We start from the raw sequence: 11,615 nt of genomic DNA on the forward strand, positions 1-11,615 counted from the left end.
AGAAAGCCCTCCGCATTATCTGCCATTCCCCTGTACGTTCTCATACAAACACATTGTTTACCTCCAATAAGCTCTTAAAAATTAAAGATTTGTTTTTGTATAACTTAGGCCAATTTATGTATAAGTATTGTAACAATTTGCTTCCGTCTATTTTTAATTCCATGTTCCTAAAAAACCAATCATTTCATGAATATCCCACTAGGCGTTCCAATGAATTTCACTTACCCCTCTTACGCACGATTCTTGCTAAAAATACACTTATTTATATCGGCCCAAATTATTGGAATTCTCTGAATCAAGATATAAAAAACGCCCCATCCATACATTCTTTCAAGAGGAGACTGAAGTCCTTTCTATTGCAGTCGTATGACTTTCCAGGACTCAACTAGCCATTTGGCCTTCTCTCTCACATACAGACTTACTCTTTCCTCTTTGAAGAATAAATTCTAATCTTTTGGATGTCTGCTGCTATCCACGCTTTCGCCAAAAGAGTCAAAGACATGAACAATAATGATAAATGTCTGTCTTATTCCTGTTCTCACGTCCCTTCAATTCCTTGCTTTTCTCCTTTCAGACGCTACAATCACTTTTTTCCCCTCCACATCCATTTTTCTGTGTCCCTTGATACACTTCTGTCGAAGATCGCTGTCTCTCTCTCTTGTGCATTTTCGTTTGCTATTTTGTCTTCTATTTGTTCATCGTTTCCATTCCGTTTTGTCCCGTACAGCCTTTTCTTCAGTAGTTGTTTTGCTGTCTAGTCTTGTTTCATGTTTTTTCGCGTCTGTTAGTCTTGTCCATCCCGTTTTGTCCCGTACAGCCTTTTCTCCAGTTGTTGTTTTGTTGCCTAGTCTTGTCCTATGTTGTTCACGTCTGTAATAGTAAGTGTATTTATCTGTGATTCTAGTTCTCAGTGGGCTTCCAGACTTCTTCCTCTTTTTTTCCCCTCTCCTATAGTATTTATAATGCTTTAATTAATTTTTCCATTGACGTTATTATTCCAGCGGGGCCCACATTCTACAAGCTCTGTCTTTTTAGTGGGTCTCTCCATTTTTCGCACTTTAAGCAAAGTTATACATGTACTATATTTCGATCACTTCTGTTTTTTTTTTTGTTTTTTTTACTATAATGTATAATTACTATGTGGTCCTCCTCAATTGTTTTATATTCTTTTCGATACATAATGTTATGTTTACCTTATTCTCTGTTGTCAAAAGAAGTGCAACTTATATGTTTTGTCGAAAAATGAAATAAACTTTGAATTGAACTTTGAATTGAAATGAGTACACGCCTTTTGAATTGCTCACTTTTATTGCTGTAGAAATACACAATATGTGCATCATGTCAATCATTAAATATTGTATCAGTTTCATTTTCAGTCTTGGATTATTTTTTTCTCTGTACAAATAAAATCGTGGCAAAGTAAACAACGTTCACATCAAAATATAAACGAGAATACTAAAAAAGAAATAGATGTAATAACGTGCAAGGCAAATACCAGGCCTACATCATCTTAAGGTATACAGGTGAAGGAAATCACCTTATTGATAAACAATTTACTTGACTGGGATAGCGACCACTGAACAATATTGTTTCTTAAAACTCTCTCTTCTTTTCAACAAGTGGAATAAAACACATGCACATACCGGGGCATTAGTTTGGAGGAGGGGTGGGGTGGTGGCAGAGATAGTTGACCCCCACCCAATTAAATTCTGAGATGTGGACTATGTTTTGTTGTTGTTTTTTGTTTTTTGCTTTTTAGACAGAAAACTGCTTAAGTTTTTCACTTTAAGTGTGCATCGGATTGTTAAAATTTAATTCTGAAATGCAAAATCTCCCTTCTGTGAGAGGGGATATCTCCTTTCGATAGACTCCTTCCCCCTGCTTGGTTCCTTCCACAGATATAACATAATTTGGGGAATGATAATTTCCCTTATTCTATGAAAAATGTTTTTTTAGAGATATTTTTATTTGAATTCCAAAGATGAAAAGGCTTTCCTATATATGCACGATTGTTCATTTTGGAGGGCAAGAGGCATTTGCCCCGCCTCCCGAGAAAATATGGGAGGGGGAATGGTGGGGACATAAAACTTTGCCTCTAAGTATTTCCTGAGATTGAGATTTTTTTCTTCACTTTTCTGACAGAAAATGAATTGTCACTGAACATTTTAGCTATAGTATGCACCAGATTAAAGGGCAGAATCTCCTTTGCATACCCCCTCCCCCACACTATCTTTCGTTATGTCCCCTTCCATATACGCTCAGTGCTTTTGTCCCATTTTTGTTCTATATCATCACAAAGTATGTACTAGATCTTTAATTTCAGTTCCGACATATTAAAGAAAATCCCTCTTGTTGGAGGGGGTAGTGTATCTTTCAATTAACAATCCCTCCTCGGTTTCTACCCTTAGATTTGGTACACTCCTTTTACTAATAATTTCCCAAATATTCCATCATAAATGTGTATACTAGATTTTTTTTTTTACATTTCTATTCTTACTGCAAAGGCTCCCTCGCATGGGAAGGATTGGGGGACAGCCCCTTTCACACCCTCCTCTCGCTGTATCAACCTCTCCTCCATGCATTGATTATGGCTACACATTTGGGTATGGACTTTTTTTTTCAAAATGGTAGTTCAACCAAGAGTGGCACGAGATCATTGAATTGCAAACAAAAGAATGCAAAAGCTCCATAATGTGGGAGGGGGATACCTCCACCCACATCCTTCTGTCGATTGGTCTTCCTCCATAGATGGCTGACTTACTACACCTTTTTGATACAAATTTCGAGGTATTCCTTCAAAAGTGCCTGTGTGCCATGTCGTTGAATCTCATTTCTCAAAATACAAGAGCTCTGTCGAATGGGAGTGGAATACCCTACCCTCGCCAACGCTGCGCTTGCTGGGTTCCCATCCATGTAGACTTGGTACACCTTGGTGATCCATAATTTTCTAAATATTCCCCAAAACGTATGCATCAGATTCTTAGAAAAAAAAAAAAAAAAACTTCGTCTTTGGGAGGAGGGTAGGTGAGATGCGCCCACACCCCATCAACTTCCGTATAAGTGATGACGCACACATTAAACAAGAGCTACACTGAATCACTGATTTCAGGTCTAAACCTGCAAAAATCCAATCCCCCACCCACATCCTCCCCCTCCCCCTCCGCTTCATTCCTTTGCACCATGAACTTATGCTTTTACATATTTTCCAAGTCCCCCCCCCCCCCCACGTGAAAACAGATCGACACCCCTTGCTCTGTGCACATACCCGACTTAGATAATTACCTGAAAAGTTCTGCGGAATGAGTAGCCACTTTTTTGGTAACAGAAATGCATGGTTTGTAAGCCCTACATTATAAACAATTATTAACTATTAACTATCGCAATATCAATATTAACATCCTCACATTTCATTCGAGGTATTTGACCTTGTGTGATTTTCATAGGTGAACGGTAATGGCTCGTTAATAAACAGGGCCTACGAGTGCTCTCTAAAACATCATCATGTTTACCATTGATGATGCCAAACTATTCTGATACTTTGAGGTCTTTGACCTCTCGAGATCATCAGAGGTCAAAGGCAGAAACTCGTCTGGGTGTGCCTTGGGATATGAAGACGATGTCATTGTACACAGATGGGCCATTCTCAGATTAAGCGTTCAATTCCATGTGAGTAAAACCGAAAAATCAACCACAAAGTAATACATTCAAAGATGTGTTTTTGGTAACTTCAAAACCTGTCAAATACGAAACAAAAAGTGGAACATTCTAAATGATGGCCATTCATTGAGTAAAAATGAATTAAAATAGAGCATCATATATGATTTTTAATCGCCAATCAGATACGTTACCGCAAATTTACGTGTTGTAATGGACTCCTAACTTTGAATTAAATTCATTGTTTTGATCCAATTTCTGTTCAGGAAAAGCCATCTGTCCCCCCTAAAGATATTGGGTTTTTTTCAAGAGGTAAAGACGTTGTCATCCCTTGCTAATTGGTCGAAATTATTTCTGTGTGGTAGGTTGAAATATGTTTATTGCTGAAATGAAATATAACCTTAAGATTCACTTTACATTTTTAACAAACTTCGCTTACAAATAAAGTTTCGAATGCCACAAATCATGCAAAGGGAACGACCCGATCTGGAATTTGCACAGGAAACAAATATGAATTGCTTTCCCAGGGAAATAACTATTGAAAAAAATCGAATTGCCTTAGGTAACGTATCTGGTAAAATATGACTAATAATTTTAGTTGTGTATGTAGTAACAAATATCATCTGTTTAATTATTTACCATATGAATTGATGTAAAAATGAAAGATGTAAGCCCAAATTAACCATTTTAAACATGTGATTGTACGTAATATCTAAACTATGAAATGTAGTGGAAAAGAGCCCTAAATTTGAGAGCTGAGTTCTTCATTCACAGAATATTCTCATCTTACGTCTGAATGTATTTATCCATCAAACTATAAATATTCATGAAGTTTTGATGGATAATGCAAATAAGGTTTAAAAAATATATATTTTTGCAGGCACTTAGAAGGAAGTAGGTACAGTCTCTATAAACTCGATACATACTAAAACGTTGTTTGATCTATGGTAACGTATTTGGCTTACCCCTTTTAATGAACATGAATAAATAATTTTTCAACTTATCAATGAATCTTGAGTAGTTCTTCATATGTTGAAAAACACTAGAATAAATATGCAACAGAACACTGAAACTTTTCTCGGAAGCTTTTCATAAACTATTTTTTACTCTTTCAAATTTAGGTAACCTATCTGGCGTACCGTAAATGAATCCGTCGGTGAAGTTACAGAGCAATTTCCACTCAATATTCTTCATTTGAACATAACTTTGATCTTTTATGGAAGCGTCATTCTATGCAGAATTGTTTTATGAACACTTTGTTTTACATAACATTATTTGTCACCGTGAATGCCCAGAATAATACGTAACGTATCTGCTAAATCTGAAAAGCAAAAAACTGATATGCTGAATCATAGCTTCGTCTCGTAAAATAAACGTTAAAAGTTGTTGCATAGAATATGAAAGCGGCTGGGTTTTATAGAATAGAACTTTTGAGTTTGTGAGCACACGACGATTTGTTTGTCAAAACATTTACATTTTTTTTTCAGCATTTTGATTATGTGGTAACGTATCTGTGGGAAAACTTGGCAGAAAGTTATGAGACACTGACGCAAAAAGAACTAGAGATTGTAATTTGTCATCACTGACAAATTAAGGTGATCCGATTTTTTTTAATCAATGATTCGAGTCCTTATTGCAATAGGCATGACCATACAAGTTCCATCTGTGTTTAGAGACATTGGCCGTGTGATGTTTGCATTCTCATTCAGCAAAGGGAGTCATATTTGCCATGTTTGGTACCAAATTCTGCATACACTATAACGAAGAAACAGCAACAAGTACATATGACCTTTGACCCACCTTTGCACTCCCAAGATTGCATCTGATGAAATAGTGGTTATTTTGTGAAATGATTCTCGCGACATCGTCTATACGTGTGTAAAATATGGGAAAGATAAGGCAGGTATTCACCAAGATGCAAGATGAAACATTTATGACCTTTGACCCTAATTTACATATCCAAGATGATGTCCGATCTAGTAGTTGTTATTTCATCAAATAATGTACGTGACATGAACTAAACATGTGCAAAATATGGGGGTGATAGGGCGTGTTTTTCTTGAGTTATTGCAAAGAAAGTTGCAGAAAGAAAGAAATACCTCAATACATAGAAGATAAGCGTTAATTTCAACCAAGTTTTTTATCGTGATGCCGACAACGTATGAAAAAACGAAGGGCACATTATCGGTAGCGTAAAGTCTCAGCTACAACATATTAAAATCTGGGAGAAATTCACCGAAGGTCAAGTGAGCTAGTGCTCGATAAAGACAATCATGTCAATTTTCACATTTAAAAAAATTCCCTCCCATAGAGATAACACGTCATAACGAAGTTACAAAAAGAAGTACATATGACCTTTGACCTCAATTTGCACAGACAAGATGGCATCTGAGTAAAAAGTAGTTATTTTGTGAAATGATCCTTGTAATACGGTCTTTGCGTGTGCAAAATATGGGAAAGATAGAACATGTATTCACTAAGATACAGGATGAAACACTTATGACCTTTGACCCTAATTTACATACCCAAGATGATGTCTGATCAAGTAGTTGTTATTTTATGAAATGATTTACGTGACATGAACTTAACATGTCCAAAATATGGAAGTGATAGAGGCCGTTTTTCTTGAGTTATTGCAAAGAAAGTTGCAGAAAGAAAGAAATATCTCAACACATCGAAGATAAGCCTGAATTTCAACCAAAAATTTTGACGTGATCCCGACAGCGTATGAAAAAATGAAGGGCACACTTACGGTAGCGTAAAGTCTCAGCTACAACATATTAAAATCTGGGAGAAATTTATCGAAGGGTAAATGAGCTAGTGCTCGATAAAGATAGTCATGTCAATTTTCATTTCCAGAAAAACTGCACTCCCATAGAGATAACACGTAAACTGGTCAAATTTGACAAGATTACTTTCAATCCATTTTTACGAGGTGATACCGTTATCCAATCAAATTTTTGTTATTTTATGTTTGTAAGAACATTAAATAAGCTACAACATACTGAAATCTGGGTGAAAATTGACAAAGGACTAGTGAGATATGCTCGAATAAACTTGAAATTTGATGACGTCATTTTGAAAATTCACTTTTTTTACTTTATTAAGAAATTTGCTATCTTTTAATCATTTTGTCAGCATTACCACCCCATGAAATGACATGTACAACTCATCAGCTTTCAAAATATGTAAAGAAAATGGGGGGTCACCGTCCATCCTGACGAGTAAAATCGGATTTAAAATTGGCAGTTTTTTGGCATAGTTGCACTGTATATCGCCATTGACGCGCGCGCGGAATTTCAACTTTGACGGGCCCGTATGACGTCATATTGAGTCGGATTGACTTGAAACTTGGTATAAATATTCCTTGACATTTCAGACATCCGATCCGTGTGAAAAAACGGGAAATTTCAATTGCATATGAGCTGTGTGTGCGCATATGTGCGCGCGCGTACGCGTCCGTCCGATTTTTTCAATTTTTCAAAAAATGCTCCAAATGGTCTGAAACGTGTGCAAAAAAAATTTGAGCTCGATTGGAGCATACAAATATTTTAACGCGCGCGTACGCGCACGTTTTAAGAGAAAATATGAATTTTGAGAACATGAGCAGAATTCGCATAACTTGAAATATATGTGACGTAAATTTCATTGAAAAATTCTTTTCCATTAATGAGATATGATTGAGAATGTGTTTTCATATAATGACGTCATAGTGACGTCACGGTCGACTGATCACAGTGATACATTAGATTTGTCGTCTTTGGGACATGATGCATACATGGTATAATTTTGAAATTGATAGGCATTGCACTTTCTGAGCTAACCTCTGCACAACTTTTGAGGAGAAATAAAGAAGAAGAAAAACTAGAGATTGTAATTTGTAATCACTGACAAATTAAGGTGATCCGATTTCTTTTTTAATCAATGATTCGAGTCCTGATAGTGCAAAGTCTCAGCTACAACATACTAAAATCTGAGAGAAATTCACCGAAGCATAAGTAAGATAGTGCTCGATAAAGAGAGTCATGTCAATTTTCACATCTAAAAAATTCCCTCCCATAGAGATAACACGTCATAGCGAAAATAGAAAAAGAAGTACATATGACCTTTGACCCCACTTTGCACAGACAAGATGGCATCTGAGCAAAAAGTGGTTATTTTATGAAATGATTCCTGTATCATGGTCTTTACGTGTGCAAAATATGGGAAAGATAGGACATGTATTCACCAAGATACAGGATGAAACATCTATGACCTTTGACCCTAATTTACATACCCAAGATGGCGTCTGATCAAGTCATTGTTATTTTATGAAATAATGTACGTAACATGAACTAAACATGTGCAAAATATGGTGGTGATAGGGTATGTTTTTCTTGAGTTATTGCACATAACGTTGCAAAAAGAAAGAAATATTTCAATACATCGAAGATAAACTTTAATTTCAAGTAAGTTTTTTGACGTGATCCCGACATCGTATGAAAAAACGAAGGGCACAGTTACGATAGCCCAAAGTCTCAGCTACAACATATTAAAATCTGGGAAAAATTCACCGAAGCATAAGTGAGATAGTGCTCGAAAAAGATAGTCATATCAATTTTCACTTCCAGAAAAACTGCTCTCCCATAGAGATAACACGTAAACTGGTCAAATTTTACAAGGATACTTTCAATCCATTTTTACGAGGTGATGACGTCATCCAATCAAAACTTTGTAATTATAAATATGAAAGAACATTAAATAAGCTACAACATACTGAAAGTTAGGTGAAAATCGGCAAAGGATAAGTGAGATACGCTCGAGTGAACTTGAATTTTGATGACGTCATTTTGAAAATTTACTTTTTTACTTTTTTAAGAAATTTGATATCTTTTAATCATTTTTTTCAGTATCGCCAACCCATGAAATGATATGTACAACTCATCAGCTTTCAAAATATGTAAAGAAAATGGGGGGTCACCGTCCATCCTGACGAGTAAAATCGGATTTAAATTTGGCGGTTTTTTGGCATTGTTGCACTGTATATCGCCATTGACGCGCGCGCGGAATTTCAACTTTGACGGGCCCGTATGACGTCATATTGAGTCGGATTGACTTGAAACTTGGTAGAAACATTCCTTGACATTTCAGACATCCGATACGTGTGAAAAAATGGGAAATTTCTATTGCATATGAGCTGTGCGTGCGTATATGCGCGCGCGCGTACGCGTCCGTCGATTTTTTCTGAAATACTCCAAATGACCTGAAACGTGTGCAAAAAAATTTTGAGCTCGATTGGAGCATGCTAAAATTTCAACGCGCGCGTACGCGCTCGTTTACTATGAATGTGACTAAATTTTATGAAATATAGCAATAGAGCTTGACTTGAACTATATGATATGTAAATTTCATTGAGAAATTCCATTCCATTAATGAAATACGAAAGTGAACGTGATTTCAGATAATGACGTCATAGTGACGTCATGGTTGACTGATCACAGTGATACATTAGATCTGTCGTCCTTGTGACGTGATACACATATGGTATCAGTTTAGAAGTGATAGGTGAATGACTTTTTGAGTTAACCTCTGCACAACATTTGAGGAGAAAGAAATAAAGAAGAAGAAAGAATCCGTACAGATACAATAGGTGATCCGAGAGGATACTCGGATCACCTAACAAAGAATCCGTACAGATACAGAAGGTGATCCGAGAGGATACTCGGATCACCTAATAAAGAATCAGTACAGATACAGAAGGTGATCCGAGAGGATACTCGGATCACCTAACTAGACTTGGAATTTGTCAACACTGACAAATTAGGTGATCCGATCTTTTCGAAAATCAATGATTTGAGTTCTGATCCCAATATAGGCATGACCATACAGGTTTCATCTGTGTTTAGGAACATTGGCCGTGTGATGTTTGGATTCTCATTTAGAAAAGGGAGTCAGGTCTGCCATCTTTGGTACCAAATTCCGTATACACTATAACGAAGATACAAAATGAAGTACATATGACCTTTGACCCCACTTTGCACAGCCAAGATGGCATCTGAGCAAAAAGTGGTTATTTTGTGAAATGATCCTTGTAACATGGTCTTTACGTGTGCAAAATATGGAAAAGATAAGACATGTATTCACCAAGATACAAGATGATACATTTATGACCTTTGACCCTAATTTGCATACCCAAGATGACGTCTGATCAAGTAGTTGTTATTTTATGAAATAATGTACGTGACATGAACTAAACATGTGCAAAATATGGGGATGATAGGGGGTGTTTTTCTTGAGTTGTTGCAGAGAAAGTTGCAGAAAGAAATATCTCAATACATCGAAGATAAGTTTGATTTCAACCAAGTTTTTTGACGTGATCTCGGCGTCGTATGAAAAAATAGAGAAAACCTTGACGACAGCTCAAAGTCTCAGCTACAACATACTAAAATCTGGGAGAAATTCACCGAAGAGTAAGTGAGCTAGTGCTCGATAAAGACCGTCATGTCAATTTTCATTTCCAGAAAAATTCCCTCCCATAGAGATAACACGTAAACTGGTTAAATTTGACAAGGTTACATTATATCCATTTTCACGAGGTGAAGACATCATCCGATTAAAACTTTGATTGAACAAAACTTAAAGAGTATTAAATTGGCTACAACATACTAAAATCTGGAGAAATTCACCGAAGGGTAAGTGAGCTAGTCGTCGATAAAGACAATCAGGTCAATTTTCACATCTAGAAAAATTTACCTCCCATAAAGATAACAAGTCATAACGAAGATACAGGAAGAAGTACATATGACCTTTGACCCCACTTTGCACAGACAAGATGACCTCTAAGCCAAAAATGGTTATTTTGTGAAATGATCCTTGTAACATGGTCTTTACGTGTGCAAAATATGGGAAAGATAGGACATGTATTCACCAAGATACAGGATAAAACATCTATGACCTTTGACCCTAATATACATACCCAAGATGGTGTCTGATCAAGTAGTTGTCATTTTGTGAAATAATGTACGTGACATGAACTAAACATGTGCAAAATATGGTGGTGATAGGGTATGTTTTTCTTGAGTTATTGCAAAGAAAGTTGCAGAAAGGAAGAAATATTTCAATACATCGAAGATAAGCTTTAATTTCAACCAAGTTTTTTGACGTGATGCCGACTCCGTATGAAAAAACGAAGGGCACACTTACGATAGCCCAAAGTCTCAGCTACAACATACTAAAATATGGGAGAAATTCACCGAAGCATAAGTGAGCTAGTGCTCGATAAAGATAGTCATGTCAGTTTTCATTTCCAGAAAAACTGCACTCCCATAGAGATAACACGTAAACTGGTCAAATTTGACAATGTTACATTCAATCCCTTTTTACGAGGTGATGCCGTCATCCAATCAAAATGTTGTTATTATATGACTGAAAGACCATTTGATAAGCTACAACATATTGAAATTTGGATGAAAATCAACAAAAGAATAAGTGAGATATGCTTGAGTGAACTTAAAATTCGATGACGTCATTTTGAAAATTTACTTTTTTTATTTTATTAAGAAATTTGATATCTTTTCATCATTTTTCCAGCATCGCCAACCCATGAAATGACATGTACAACTCATCAGCTTTCAGAATATGTAAAAAAAATGGGGGGGCACCGTCCATCCTGACGAGTAAAATCGGATTCAAAATTGGCGGTTTTTTTGCATTGTTGCACTGTATATCACCATTGACGCGCGCGCGGAATTTCAACTTTGACGGGCCCGTGTGACGTCATATTGAGTCGGATCGACTTGAAACTTGGTAGAAATATTCCTTGACATTATAGGCATCCGATAAATGTGAAAAAATGGGAAATTTCTATTGCATAAGAGCTGTGCGTGCGTATATGTGCGCGCGCGTACGCGTCCGTCCAATTTTTTCAATTTTTCAAAAAATGCTCCGATTGGTCTGAAACGTGTGCAAAAAAAAATTGAGCT

Source organism: Diadema setosum, chromosome 12, assembly GCF_964275005.1.
Source record: "Diadema setosum chromosome 12, eeDiaSeto1, whole genome shotgun sequence".
Lineage (NCBI taxonomy): Eukaryota > Metazoa > Echinodermata > Echinoidea > Diadematoida > Diadematidae > Diadema > Diadema setosum.